The sequence below is a fragment of the Artibeus jamaicensis genome, unplaced genomic scaffold, assembly GCF_021234435.1.
Source record: "Artibeus jamaicensis isolate MK-2021 breed Jamaican fruit bat unplaced genomic scaffold, CSHL_Jam_final contig_419, whole genome shotgun sequence".
Classification (NCBI taxonomy): Eukaryota; Metazoa; Chordata; class Mammalia; order Chiroptera; family Phyllostomidae; genus Artibeus; species Artibeus jamaicensis.
In genome coordinates this window covers 862,230-878,136 of record NW_026521824.1, presented here as the reverse complement: position 1 = coordinate 878,136, position 15,907 = coordinate 862,230, and the positions used below count along the sequence as shown (strand labels likewise).

Genomic DNA, 15,907 nt, shown 5'->3' with positions numbered 1-15,907 from the left:
TGCTCTTTTGCATATAAGTGCTACCCTTAGTTTCAAGATCCAAACCACTCTTTATGTATTTTTTAATTGTCTACATTTTAGCTAAAGGTTTGCAACACCTTAACAAATCTAAGTAGGAAAATTCAAAGTTACAAGAAGAGCAAATAAAGGGATGGCTTTTCCCATAAGGACATGGTGCCTGTCAGTGCACTCAGATGGGATTCCGTTACACTGGGAGTTCTCTGCTGGAACCAGGGAGGGCGCAGTACTGGGTGAGCCATTCCTTCTGTAACTGGGCAAGAGGTTAGAAAGAAGGGGCCTGGATGGAAGAGGGAAGAGGAGGAGCAAACAGTTTTCAGCTGGTTCCCCATTTGCAAAGCTTATGCCTTTGACATGGCTATTTTGGGGTTTGGGGGGGTAGAATTCTTCCCATAGCTACTCTGCTTGGCAGCTGCTCTGTCCTAGCTCCCTCTCCCTGCTCCTCCCTTCCACAGCTCTCTTGAAAGAAGGGAGCAGACCCTTGAGTATTCCTCCCCTCCCAGCCACCCATTTACCCCACCCCCATACTCTCAGAGTATCTGTAGGCTTCACCCACTTGCTTGTGTTTTGTATACAGAGCTGGGAAAATGTGGAAATAAATAAAGCCTCAATTAGGCAAGCATCCAAGAATTGCAAGTGGGGCAGGGCAGGGATCTAAGGCTCTGTCCCAATGCAGGAATGCCTGAGAAAGCTCTGGAAGCCTCAAGCTGCTTGGAGGCTGGAGACTTCCCACAGTCTCCTTTTTGGTCTGTGCTGAACAGGCAGGCTCACAGCCAGGGACCCAAGAGCCCAACCTCACTCCCACGCCAAGACTCACTGCAGGCTCCCTGCCACCCAACACACAGAAGGATGAAAGGGGTCTGCACACTTGCCCCCCTCTTTCTTCCTCCTTGAATCCCATATCGGAGCAGGAGGCAGGACCTTCCAGTGTAGACCTGGACCTAGGTGCAATGGCAGTCCTCCAGATGGAACAAAGGCAATTCCCCCCTTTTAACTGTGGAAACTCAGTATTTCTTATTCCATTCTGAGCCTGGAGAGAGCAATGAGAGGGAGATCTTATTTCTTCCCCTAAGTTGAGGGGCAAGGGGAGAATCAGATTCTATAGGGAGGAGACTGTACAGGAAGTGGTTCGGATATTTTTAGAGACATGGGAATTAAGTGAGCAGGGACATTCTGGGGCCAGAAATGACTCTGGTTCAATCCCAATACTGAAAGGCCAAATGGATGGGGTTCAGAGCAAGGGGCCTGGAGTGTGGCATGGGTAGGACTGGACTCTAAGGAAGAGGAGAGAGAAGCTGAGAGCTGAGATCCCTGCAGGTTACTCTCCACTCTGCTACTGCTGTCTGGTCAGTTTCAGCATTTATACAAGCTGCGCAAATGTCACCACCTCACAGCAGCATTGCGTGGCACTGGGTTAGGGCAGGACATTGGGTGCAGCACCCTACCTCCCACCCACCGCATAGGGTGTCCTCAACAGCCCGCCCGACTTTCAGAAGAAGGGGTCACAGTGGGTGGGGTGAGGTGCCAGTCACTCCAGCTCCCTTTGTGCAGATTCTGGTCAACAGTGGAAGGATCAAATGCAACCTAAAATACACATTTTCAATTATCTGCAAGCTTCCAATAAGTAAGGCTACCTCAGTTCTTTAAGACCACAAATATACTCTTAAACCTCTGTGGGGTACCTCACTCAAGAAGCACCTTTCTAAAATCTCCCCAACAGCTACACAAACAGGATGTAGGACCTGGACATGAGGAAAATGGATGAGTAAGTGAGTGACCTTAGACGGCTTTCCACTGCCAATGAAGTGCAGTGTTTCCGGAATACAATCTGGCAACAACTATCAACTGCCTCCAAAATGTACACACTCGGAACCACACTCCGGGAGTCTGTGCTAAAGAATTATATAAAAAGAAAAGAAAAAACTTGAACCCAACATAAACATCCAACAGTAAACAACAGAACAAACATCCATCTGATGGAAGAGTATGTAGCTAGTAAAGACTATACTTCCAATGGCGACATGAGAACTGTTAGAACAGTTCTATTAAAGATGACAGATTTTTTTTTAATTCTTAATTTTAGGCCTCAGATAAGTATACAACACCCCAAGAGATAAGTACACAAAACCACAATATCAATAGATTTTTATCTTTGGGTAATATATGGGCAACTTTGTTGTCTGCATGCTTTTTCATTTCCCAAAGTTTTCACCATGAATATACGTACTTTATTTCTGGTAGTAGGGGTGAGAAACCACTTTTTCTTTAGCCCCAGCTTTTCCCACCACCTGGGAGCTTTGGCTGGTCCCAACCTCAGTGTCAGACACTCTCTCTAATAAGAAGTACCTCCCTCTCCACCTCCAGATTATCCCCAGTTTGCTTCTCCCAGGAAGCCCCAGAGTTCACCAGCCTGGTTCCTGTGGCTGAATAGGGGTTGTATGTGTGTGTTTCTTTCTTTCTCTCTCTTCCACCCCCCTCAGCACTTATGTAACCCATGATGGGTGACCCCTCCATTTTCCTGACTACAGAAGTTAGCTACTGGAGGGCAAGGACCCTTTCTCGTCTTTATTTTTCCAGCTACCAGCCTGCCCATGGCACACAGCCAGTAAACAACCAAACAGTAAGTGAATGAATGAATTCAGCCTCTCGCATGGTTTCCGAAGGTCCCCAGAAGAGAGTCATCGGGAAAACATTTAATGTGGGAAGAAGGAAAATACAACAGCACTATGTGGGCTTGTCTATGTGGCCCTGGGATAAGGACAGGCCCAAGCCATAGATCTCCCTGATGGCATTTCTCAAGGCAGCCAGAATATCAGTTGCAGAGCCTGACTGGTCCATGACAACAAGGGTCTTATTGTTGGTGTAAGAAGTAGCTGGGCCCCATCAGTAAAGGGCCTCATTCACTAGAGGAGATTAGATAAACGGTCTCTCTCTAACTTTTTTGGAACAGCAGTCATCATTAACCCGTTGGTTTGAACCAGAAGACTCGTAATTTCAACTATTTATGAAAGTATCTCTTCCTCAAAAAAGGTATAGACAGTACAGTTAATTCAGAAGCTGAAAACATACATGTCTCCTGGCAGGCACACATACATTTACTCTCAGACATACACACACCCCAGCACCACACACACACAAGAAACTATAGGGACCCAGAGGAACATGACCCACACAGGACAGAAAATAACAACAGCACAGAAAAAGGGGTGGGGAGGCAGGAAGGCGATACCCACCCTGAACATCAACCAGCATGCACCCTCATTGTGCACAGCAAGCCATGAAATGCAGCAGTGGGACTGCCAGGTAAACATGGCTAAACATGTTCAAGTCCCCGCTAAAATCCTAATAAAAATGACCACAAAGGAATTCTTAAAAGATATAAATTCTGAAGGACAAGAAACTAGAGAGGAGACAGCAGCAGATATGGGAATATTACTTAAATTTTGGAATGTAGGAAGCAGCTGTGTGCATGGAAAGTGACTAAGTAGAGCAGAGAAAGCCTCTGGAGGGAACCAGGAGGAAATAGGCCAGCACTGTCCTAGAACTCTAGAAAGATTAAGGCCTGGAGGCTCCAGACCTCTCTGACTACCAGGGAGGCCGACCGCAGAAGAACAGGTCAGCACCTGTGAACGGAGCCCGAAATCCCAGGGTCCCAGCTCCCACCAACAGCTACCAGAGGGTGGGTCTCTGGAAAGGCTCTGGACTAGGTGGCAGCAGGCACTGCTGTGGGAAGAGAGGGTGGAAGCTCAGTAGAAGTATGCACCCTGAGAGTTGAGGTCCACCCCCCCCAAACTCTAAGTCCTTCTGTTGCCTATACATCTCCCTGGACTGGAGTGAGAGGACCTTGTCTGGGGAAACTAAGCAGCCCAACAGAAAGACCACTAACTGGCTTTCTCCATAGCCTAGAGCTAAGAGGTTTTGTATTTAGACACATTTGAAAGTTTCCCCAAAGTCACTAGTTCTCTGCCTGTCATTCTAAAGTAAAGCCCAACCAGTCAGTACACCCACATATACCCTGCAATCTCCTTCTTAAATACAAGCTACTCAGCTAAGAGTCACCACTCATTTTAAAAAGACCAAGACCAAATTAAGCAGAAAGGGAACTAAGAAGAGAGCAAATCAGACCAGAGACAATAAAACTTCAAAATAACTGAAATTAAAAGAAAAAGTATTGCATTCATGAAACATGAATAAAATGCTATAAAAAGATAAAAAGGGGCACAGAGGACAAAATATGAGCTCTAAAAATATGATCACTGGCATAAGAAACAAACAAAGGGTTTAACACAAGATTAACAAAATCTCAGGCATGATAAAGTGATACAAAAAAGATAATAAAATTACAGACAGACAAATAACAGGAATTCTAGGAAAATGAAGCAAAGGAAATTAACAGAGGAAAAAATACAAGAAAACTTTCTGGACCACAAGGACAGAACTCTCCACACCAGCATATACACTGGCTTGTAGCTCAATGTAAAAACGCATACCCATGCCAAGGCATATCTTCATGTAACTTTAGAACTCAATTCAAAAAGTTCCTAAAGTTTTCAGAGAGAAAATTCCATTTATTTACCAAAATATCAGGAATCAGAGCCTTTGTATATGAACTTCTGAACAGTGATGGTGGGAGTTAAAGACAAAGAAGAATGCCTTTAAATTTCCAAGGATAATTATTTCCTATCTAACATTATATAACCAGTCCAGCTACCAGTCAAGAGTGTGGGTAAGAAAGGCATTTTCCAACATACAAGCTCTCCAAAATTTTTTTTCCCATGTGCTTTTGTCAAGGGGCTTCACCAAATGGAGAAGTAAACAAACAAACAAAGAGGTTCATCTAAGACACCCAGGAGAGAAAGAAATGGAACTTCCAGGTGGGAAGCAAAACCCAGGTCAAGAGCTCTGCAGCAAGCCTGGAGAAGGGTCAGTCCAAAGGGAACAAGAAGATTGAAGGCTCTGCGAGAATGTTACTTTGGAAAAAAAAAAGAATCATTGTAGTAGGTACTTGCCCACACTAAGGATTTTTATAGTTCTGTCAAAAAGTTAAGAGTTCAACTAAGGTTAAACAGACAAACAATGAAGATGGGGGAGGTGATTATTAACTGCAAGAGAAACTAAATGTGAAAAGAACTACAATCCTAGTTTCCTACATGACTTGAATGTACACTTTCCACACAGTCATAGTAATTTAAACACACAGTCATTTAGAGATTGATTCAACCCTAATATTAAGTATATTGATAGGATAGAGAAAGGCTGAAGAAAGATGCAACAATACATACGTGTCTGCACACATGTAGGTGTGTGTTGTGTGTGGCAAACCCCCACAGATGAAAGAACTAATTCCTATCTTCAAAAACTCAAGAAGTAACAATATAAATGTGTGACTTACACAGAGGTATTAGAATTCTCTAGCTCTACTTCCTCTGGGAACAGGTTCAGGAGTAGTGAAGAAGGGGGCAGGATAGTGGATTCGCATTACAAGCCTCTGGTTACACTATATGACTGTAAAATATATGCATATATTACTCGGGGGGGGGAAGCCCCAACAATGCTTTTAAAATTCCCATGGAGCCCATTTTCCACCTTTGTTTATGTTGGGGAGCATAGTAAGATCCCAAGGTAAATACTGAGGTACAGGAAGAGAAATGGATAACATTACATAACCCTCCAAAATACTGCCCAACTGTCACACCAATGAGAGTATAAAATAACTTCCATAGGTCTCAGAGACTGACCTCCTGGGCCCTTAGGTAAGCAGTTAGCTCTGGGTGCTACTTCTCTTTAGGATGTGTTCATGTATTATTTTCTTCCTTAGGCAAGACCATTAGAAAGAAAGAACTGTTCCTCTAATTCAACAACCTCAAATAAGGCATCTGGTGGAGGAAAGTTTATGTGTTGCTCGAAGAAGTTATGAAAAGATCATTTCTAGCGTTGTTACAGTTTGAATACTTGACTTGGGGGTTTATTATAAAATTTAAACCAAATAACTGAATGCGTTCTAAAATTAGGCAAACACTGTTGTTTGTTTGTTTGTTTGTTTGTTTGTTTGTTTGTTTCCAGAGAGGATAAGGCTAATAATATATGGAGGAAACCAGCATGACCAAAACTGCTACCAGGCTATCAGATGTTCACATACACTACTAAACCAGAGGGTCTATACAGCAGACTTCTCCCCGCTTCTACCCCTTCAAATCACTGCACAGGCTACCCTCACAGCATCCTTGAAGAACAAACACCTGTGACCACACAAATAACTGTTAATGAATGAGCAAACAGAACAGATACATGTTTTCACATCCATTCCTTTCTGCAGATATCTGGGCCTTCCTTTTCTCAGGGCAGCAGTGACAGCCCTCCCCAAACACTGCTCTCGGTGCATGCACAGGGTTCCACAGAACAGGATGTTCTCGTACAAGAAGACATCTCGATGTCCATCACCATCACCTATGTGAGCTTGTGTCTTTCCCTACAGGGCCTAGCAGGGTAAAAAACACCAGTAAAAATGCTGAGTGAGCCTCAGAGGAAACCTTCACTCCTCTTTTCCTGCCTAACAAAAGTGGGACTTGGGCTTACTTCAGCAACAGCCACGGCCTGGTCCAGTGGGCCAAGGGAAGCAAATAAAGAGAAAGAAAGGAGCACCTTCAAAAAGTCCCATCAATCATGTCCTGGCCTCCCCCATCCCTATTCCTACCACAAAAAGAAAGAGCAGACAAAGAATTACAGGTGTGCACCTTTCTAAAACCCAAACCTCAAGGACAGGGTTGTTGTTTGTGTAGAATAAATAACAAACAGTGTGTATCTGACACAGACTCACAGAAGTTACTGTTTTCCTGATCAAGTAATACAAGCTTTCCACACTATTATTTCAAGTCTCAGGATATGAAGCAGAGCAAGTTGACTGTGTCTACATGGACAAAGTAAGTTTATTTGAAAATAGTGACTCTGTGTTTGCTACACTTTGTAATATAACACTGCCTTTGTTTGGAGCAAGAAGAGACAATGCCTTAGAGAATATGTTAGAAGTGAGCAGTGAGATAAAATGGGCAATTCAAAATAAGGGGGAGAGGGAGGAAGAGAGGGGAGAAGGAGGAGGAGAGGGGAGAGGGAGGAGGAGAGGGGAGAGGGAGGAGGAGAGGGGAGAGGGAGGAGGAGAGGGGAGAGGGAGGAGGAGGGGGAGAGGGAGGAGGAGGGGGAGAGGGAGGAGGAGGGGGAGAGGGAGGAGGAGAGGGGAGAGGGAGGAGGAGAGGGGAGAGGGAGGAGGAGAGGGGAGAGGGAGGAGGAGGGGGAGAGGGAGGAGGAGGGGGGAGAGGGAGGAGGAGAGGGGAGAGGGAGGAGGAGGGGGGAGAGGGAGGAGGAGGGGGGAGAGGGAGGAGGAGGGGGGAGAGGGAGGAACAGGGAGGGTGGGTAAAGGGGGAGAGGGAGAGGTGCACGAGACAGGAGAGGGAATGGTCAGAAAGAGGGGATGCACGTGCCAGACATGACCTAGTGAGGTTAAGGGTTGGTGAGGTATTTGGGTTGTTTCCTACTAAGGGCTCTCATCTAAAGCTCACCCCCAGTACCTGCCCTCTTCCAGTATAAGCTGCCACGGCACTGCCATGAAATAGTATAACCCTGTTTACAATGATACTATGACGGCACTTCACACTCCCAAATGTTAATGTTTATGTAGCAACCATGCCCAGGTACTCCTAGGTTGGGGCTGACTGTTTTCTTAACTTTTTCTCATACAGCATGAATTATGTCCTCCTCTTCTCTTGGAAAGGAGGCCCCCAAAGGTAAGAAACCTGATGCATTCTCCTGACACACATGCCACCACTCTCCTATCGCAGCCCATGGCCAACATCATGCATTGCATTGGGCCACTCTCCTCCCGCTCTTCACACCCTCAGCTCTCCCAAGGGTGTGAAGAGAGCCCCAGCAGCTTCCACCTTTCAAGGCAGGTGGGGCAGGGAGGAAGGCTGAGCAATGTGGCACAGTGAAGAGGGCCCTGGATGAGGACGAGCTGTGTGGTGCCGCAGCCAATGCTGGGTGACCCTGGATACCCACAGTTACAGTTACAAGTGCCTACTACAGACAGGAGGGTTTGCTGGTACAGAAAACATGAAGGTGTGTCTGTTTTTCAGGCACTCGCAGCTCATTAAGAAAGGACACTACCCTATTCACACAACCCCACTCCAAGGAGTGAGAAGCACAGCCTGGAGTGGACAGAGGTGTCTCTGAAAGCTACTGGTAGGTGCGTGTGGAGGCCCCTCCTCCCCACTGGGTCTGTTTCAACTGTCAAAAGTGAGGGCTAGACTAAAGAATGCTTCCGAGGACCTTGCCAACACCACGGTATTAATTGTACCCCTGGTCCCTTATGAGACATCCAGGACAGCCCCTACATCACTGGGACCAGGATGTGTGATGGTGCTGGCTGAGCCTGCTCCTGTGAATGCACTGCATGTTGGGCTAGGCATGTCCTCCACACCCAGGTGTCAATGAAACCTCACCCCACCCCACCCTACTGGAATGAGGAAAAGAGGCAGCCTAGGCCTTTAATTGCCCCTTGTCACTTCTCTGTGCCAGCTAGGTATGCTGTGGCACTCAACAGGTGTCAACAATCCACAAATCACAACACAAAGGGGTAAAGACTTCTACGGTTTACCCTGCCATACGAGAACGCTTCAAACATTAACCATGCAAAGCTCCAGAATCCTTGAGCCAGTAGGGATGTCTGGGAACTGAGCCAGAGCAGCTCCACCCTCTAGGTCTTTGACCCATGACTCCATGCAGGTATCCCAGCTCTGCAAGGAAAAAAACCTTATCCTTAGGCAAGTTACTGCTCTCCCCACAAGGCCATTTCAAAGATTAAATGTGAGCCTAGTGAGAGCAGCTAGCACTTGTAATTGGCTCATGGTTTCTTTTTACCTCTACATTTACCACACAGGCAAGCTGGTTCCAAACAATGTGCGTGGCTGCCTTGAGGAAGTGACCCTCGGGCTTCTGCCCTGAATACAGCCACCACACCCTTACACAGACAGCCTGACGTCACTAATAAGCATCCTCACATACTGACTTCTTGCTGAAGCATGGGCACCTAAAAGCACTGTTAGGCCACCATAACCTCACTGGTTAACAGGGAGACAGGTACAACTCTCATCAATGGGTTGAGAGGAAGGATAATGAATTACTTACGCCAATATTAGACTTTGAGGAAAAGTCTGCCCACTACCCTCCATCTAGGAAGCCCAAAAGGAAAATTATCTGAGGAGGGACAGAAAGCAGGTGCCACAACAGCTGGCCTGGAATCTGGCCTCAGAATCATGCTTCAAACACCCTTCTCCTCTGCTCCAGGACAAGGGTGCTCCCACGTGGCTGGAGGTGGGTCATACCTGGGACTACACAAAGTCCTTCAAAGCCTCTACGGCTTTCAAGGAGTCTCTGTCCTCCTCCACCTGCACTGTCCTATTCATGCACCCAAGTGTCCCACAGCTTGCTAACCAACACCACCCTTTTTAGAAGTAAACACAGATTCCTCAAGGACAGCACATTTCACATTGTGGGACTTGTCTCAACAAGCGGACTCAACTTGGAGCAATGTCAGAACTCTGTGATGCCAGACTCCATGTCGCATGACTGGAGCTAAACCACTTCTCTATCACCCTAATCAGCATGAGGGAGCCAGTCCTTTCAGGTCCTTTCCTATGTTGACATTCCATGACTGATTATACTGTGAAAACAGACAGCTGTGGAAGGAGGGACATGCGACATCTGGTGGGACTATGCCAACAGGGGCCATCTTTTGTGGCTCTAGTTTCTTCCTTTCCCTCATCTATGTAATGCCTTTCCTGTGTCTGGTGCCCACACCTCAGGCCCAGTAGTGGTAGCCAGGAGCACTATTGAACCTTGCCCAAAACGAGAATGAGGGAAGTACCAGAGAGGGCGATGATGTAAAGAAGAGATAGCCCACTCCTTCTGGTCACATGGAAGTCACGCTTCTCCCAAGAAGGTGGCTGGTCCTTCCCACTGATCTCCTGGCCTGGTCTAAGGCAATGCCACTCTACCCTTCAGATCTGGCTCAGATCATGTCTTTTGTGGAAACGTCCAGGCAGAGTCTGCTAGCCCTACTCTGTTCCCAGAGCACTTCACATTAGCTCCTGGTCACACCCTCTATGTCAGCTAAGAAGTGGCACTCAAAGATCCCCATTTCCCAGTTTGCAGAACCCGTGAATGTTGCCTTAGTTGGTAAACGGAACTTTGCAGATCTGACTTAATTAGGTAAAGATCTCGAGATGGGGAGATTGTCCTGGCTTATCTGGGTGAGCCCAAAATGTAATCCCAAGTGTTCTCCTAAGAGAGAGGCAGAGAGAGATGTGACACGGAAGAGGAGGGAGGACATGGAGTAACAGAAGAAAGAGGCTGCGTGACGTGAACAAGGGGCTACGAGCTGAGGCAGGCAGGCAGGCAGGCAGGCGGCCCCTGGAACCCGAGAAAGGCAAGGACCCAGGTTCTCCCCTGGAGCCTCCAGAAGGAACCTGCCCTGCTGGCACCTTGACTTTAGCCTAACCCAGAGATCCTGGTTTTGAACTCCTGACCTCCAGAACCATAAGAGAACAAATGTATTGATTTAAGCCTCCAGGTTAGTTGAAATTTGTTATAGCGGCCACAGGAAACTAACACACCTACTACATAATTAGCCCCACCTGCTTACCATTGTCTCTGAGATTCCACCAGTGGAATCATTCCCTGGGTTTGGAGACCTTTCCCACCATAAAGAACATTTCCTCCCCTTCCCTTCCCTTCCCTTCCCTTCCCTTCCCTTCCCCTCCCCTCCCCTCCCTCCCCCCTCCCCTCCCCTCCCTCCCCTCCCCTCCCCTCCCCTCCCCTCCCCTCCCCTCCCCTTCCCTTCCCTTCCAAAGAAAAGATTCTTCTGAAAAAGTGTTTGTGGAGTAGAGGGAGGGCAGAAGACACTGAAAGCAACACAGTAAGCTGCCTACATATAATTAACATCTTAAGTGGACTGGCTCTTCAGACTCTCAGTATTTCCTACTTCCCAAGAAGGTCCAAAGCAAAAGACATGGTCAGGAAGGAAGAGCTGGGTGCACATAGGGTGGGGTCCTGAGTGGAGCAAGAGGGATGTGAAAAGTAAGGGTCCAGGGACTTTGCCCCTCGAAGGCTCTGCACCCTGGCTTCGAGTTGCCAAGACATGTGTGTTTTTGAGTGTGTGAGGACTGCATGCTCACAATGAACACACTAGTACTAGTTACCTGGCTGTTTTTCAACCCAAATGTTTTCTGCTGCTAACTTCCATCAAATGACTCTTTTTCAACAGTTCTTTCTCTGCTGCTACTTAATTTCCTAACCCATTATTTCAAGCTGTTTACCTTCCTAATACCCAAAGTCATTTCTCTCTTTGCAAGGAGGGAACCGCCCAGTCCATTATCATAAACACTCATTCTGAGGGTCACAGAGAAGTCCATTCATGGCTCTGATGATCTCCAAAAAGGATGCCAATGAGGCCCATCCTCTGCTGCTATCCAGGAGCAGAGCAAAGGCCACAAAAGTCCCTCACCAGCCCAAAACAACTGCTCCTCCAACCACCCCATCACCTCCTTCCATCACTAAAAGAGTTGTGCACACTCCAAGAGCTGGACAGATGGCACCTAAAGGGACAAGATGTGAAACCATCACCAGACTATTCTGTTAATTAATCATGGGTGTCCAGAAGTCTCCCCACTCAGAAGCTGCAGGCACACTGGGGAAGACAGAGAGAAGAACGTGGGGGTATCTCATTATGGCTCATGGGCACTGAACAGAAAGGCAGGCAAGTAATTACTATTTTTCTGTATTTGACTCACCACTTATGTAACTGGGAAGAAAGGTAAGCATACTGGACAGTTCCAGTGAGAAAAAAATGGTACTCACCAAGCAACCCAAAGTTGCCAAGTTCTGTCGGTGTGATGTAAAAGTCAAAGAAGGCAGATTCTCGGGAGACCTTAAAATGTTTATGACAGACTCAAGCACCAAAGAGAAGGACAATGGCATACCAACTGACTCACCAACCTATCAGCCAACATGCGCTGAGCTTCTCCCATACCTGGACATACTACTCAATGTCCTGTCTACGCAGGCAAATATCAGGCCCTGCCTCAAGGTGCTCATTGTCCTGCAGAGGGAGGCCCTCGTGGAGAGAAGTGTCCAGGGGACAAGGAGCAGAAGAAGGAAGATCACGTCTGACCTTGGTCTTCTCTTGGCCCTTGAGAATGATTCATGGCTTCCAGCCCAGCCTTCCCACCCCACCTGGCTGGTGTTTGCTTATTCCCTTCCACCTGACCCCCTTTAGCCACTTGTTCCTGTATGCCCACCTCTAACTCTTCCCTCTCCAAGGGAACAAGTTAAAAGATCCATGTCAAAGATCCTAACACCCTAAGTACAAATGTCTGTACCGCCCCAGACTCCAGCCCCAGTATGTAAAACAGGGACCCCTTCCCTTCCCACCACTACCCAGATTGGGGCCAGGCAAGCAGGGAACCTAGCTACTCACTCCTCACTTACCAGTTGAGGCACCATGGGCCAGTGTGTGACCTCCTGTGCTGGGTCTCCCTACCCATAAAACAAAGATCTAGATCAGGATCCTTTAGAAACCTCTCTGATCTAACCCCCAGAAGTCTACTCTGTTCATCACCCAAACATTCCCATTATTAACCACTGGTGGCTTCTGTCCCCTAACTGCTCCCTATGTGGAAAACATCACTTGGTTCAGCATGCAGAGTTGTAAATGACCAGAAAAAGCTACCAGAGGCAAAACAGTGCACTTTCCAATAGATACCAAGTTCAAACGCCTTAACAAGCCTGTGCCTCCAAGTTCCTACCCAACTTAGGTGAAAGGTAAGGGAGTGGAGGCAAAAGTTCAGCTCCCAGGTTGCAGAGAATAACACGTGCACTGAAGATCCCATAGAGACACATAGAGAATGCCCCTGTACCTGCTAGGTTCATTCTAGCAGCTGAACTCTCATCTATTACATTAAGGGAAACAGGCACGTGGCACTTGTAAGCTTCACCACTGACCCCCCAATCTTCTGACAACAGGAATTCATTGTCAGTTGGCTCTGAAGACTCCCCATCCCACCTTGGGCTCATCTATGGTATACCTCACCCACTTTAACATTTCAAAATCACTTAAAGGTGGCCCAAAGTGGCCTGCAGGAAGCCCACAGGCTGAGTACAGGGGGCTCACACTCCCAGCAATCACCCCTCATCCAGCTATCTACTCCCTGCTGCCAGGAGACCACCGCACAAACACCACAAGGACTGCACTAGTACCTCACCTTCCAGCTAAGGATGGCTTTGCATGCATAATATATACTTACAGATCCTAGTTTATCTTTAACATACTTAAGTCATTAAGCAATGAGTTATTACAACATCCCTCCCAAAGAGACAAAAAATATTTTTAGTTGCCATGATTAAGGAAAGAGGGGATGAGGGACTCAGATCTAAGGAAACTAAAGTGGGCAGGGGTCAAACACCTCAATACACTGGACTCACCTTCTAAACACCCCCGTTGGTCTACAACTCCTGAACACTCCCAGGATGTGCCTACCTGGACAGCCAGCACACTGGGCCCTGGCCCACTGAGTAGCCAGTAGCCCCCTGCCCATCTCCCAGCTACTCTCCACTTTTCCTCCTAAACATCAGCCCCTACACTGACCTCAAAGATTATCTATAAAGACTGTTGTTCATGCATCAGCCAACAGTGGCAAGCACTCACTACTTTTAAAAGGTTTAACAAACAAGTTAGGTATTGTGGAAAAATAAGTTAGTTAAATGGTCAACACATGAAGAAGTGCCTTGTCCATGCAGGCACAGGGACAACCTGCCCCAGGAGGACATCTGTCAGGTACACCCTTCACTCTGGCTGGGGAGGAGCTGGGGAAAGGAGGGATTGCAAACAGTCTACAACCGCAACTAGAGTAGCACCAGATCAGTAGTACCTGGCCAGGTAGCTAAGTTGGTTAGAGGGTTGTCCCAAAGCAATAAGGTTATAGGATCGATCCTTGGTCCGGGCACAAACAAGATTCAATCAAAGAATACATCAATAAGTGGGACTGCGAATCACTGTTTCTGTCTTGCTCCCTTTCTCTCTAAAAGTCAATAAACAAAAATAAAACCATATGAAGGCTCTGTGCAGAATTCCACTCAGCAGAAGTCTCCCAGCCTGTATATGAAAGCACCTAGAGACCTCATGGAATGCAGTGCATCCGCAGGGATGTGGGGGCTGTTCTCCCTCTTTGGCAGCCCCCATCTTGCTCATGGGCTAGTGTAAGGATCAAAACAAACACTTCTGTGTTCAAAGTTAATTTTTAAAACTACCATTATTATCATGGCAAGCAAAGCACTGGGGAAGAGTAGAGGAGGAGAGGAAGGTTGTCCCAGGCTTACTGCAGGCCCAGCAATGCTGTGACGTTCCTATTCAGGGAAAACAGGCAAGGAGGAGGGCCTGGCTCAAGGCCATTTAGCCAGAAACAGCAGAACTTGATGAAAACCCACATTTCCTGGACTCCCAAACCAACACTCTCCCTACACTCCTGGGGCTCCCAGCACCTACTATAACAGGCCTGCTTCCATCCCCTGGAAGCTGAAACCATGAGGAAAAAAGTACAAAGGTCAAGGCACGGCCTAACACATGACAGATTTTAAAGTAAATCTAAAAACAGGAGACTAATCTGTAAATATCTTCTCTGATTCTCCATCTCGCCCCATCTTTCGAACATGAGGATTCCCCATGCCTGAGGAAACTTCTCTGTCTTTCAACCAGGCACAGGGACTAGCAGGCCTAAAATTAGTTTAGTTCAACAACCTAGAAGACACAAGGGAAATTACTGGAACTGCCAGTTAGTCTGTGGCTACTGATACATCCAGGGGGTGGGCAAGATGCTGAGAGCAGGGCCTGGCTCTTGGTCACTGCCACTGGGCCATTCCCCGCCCCCCCCTCCCCACATTTGAATAGTAGAGGTAGGCTGAGCCAGCCATTGCTAGACACAGCAAACAACAGGACAACTGGGAAAAGACCCCATCACTCTCCCAGAAGGCTTCTCACCTGTTTACAAATCACAGTTCTGTCACCCAGAAGCTGAGCAACCTCATGAACCCCCAGGGCCTCCGTTTCTCCATCTGTGCAATACATGTTGTGGTGAGGACCACAGTAAAGATTGTGCCTGAAGAGCCAACACAGAGTGCTGGGCAGAGCACCTGCCCCTCCCCAACCTTCATGACAAGTAGGAAGGAGGCCAAGACCCTGTCCTTCCTCCCAGAAGACATCTCTGACTCCCCAGACCACATACTACCTGACTAACAAGTGCATCACAGTTTTGCTTTGGTATTTCATCTTCACATGGTCACATGGGTCCCCACAGGCTGTGAGCTTCACCATGAGAAGGGTCTTCTTTTGACCGCAAGCCCTTTCCCTGCAGCTATGGACACAACAGCCACCATGGTTACCAATGAATCACACACACTGGCCTGTCTAGATAAGCTCCAAGTGGAGGGAAACACAGCCAGAGTTTAAAGCAGGGGTTCTCAAATATTAGTGGTTGCTAAAAAAACCACAGGAAGTGGTTACTTAAACTGCGGATACTTGGGCCTGCCCTCAGGAGATTCTCCTTCAGGGGAATGTCTGCACAACAATGTGATGAGAGAATCTCAAAGATGGGTCCTAAAAGCAGTAGGGCTGAGCTGTGAGGTTCCCCTTCCTCACTCTTCTATAGCCGTGGGTATCTGTGTCCTACTCAGGGTTTTGTGGCCTAAATTTTTTAAAAAATAAAGTGGGCAAAGGCACTGAGGTCAAAACTTCTGGGACTCTGTCCTAAAGGAAGCAAACTGTCAAGGAGCCAGAAACTAACCCGTT

The 15,907-nt window shown here is 47.3% G+C and overlaps 1 protein-coding gene across 5 annotated transcripts in view; it reads right to left on the bottom strand.

Moving 5' to 3' along the window:
* MPRIP (myosin phosphatase Rho interacting protein) overlaps nt 1-15,907 on the bottom strand; it is a 161,085-nt gene that overhangs the window by 101,950 nt on the left and 43,228 nt on the right. The gene's annotated exons all lie outside the window — the stretch shown is intronic.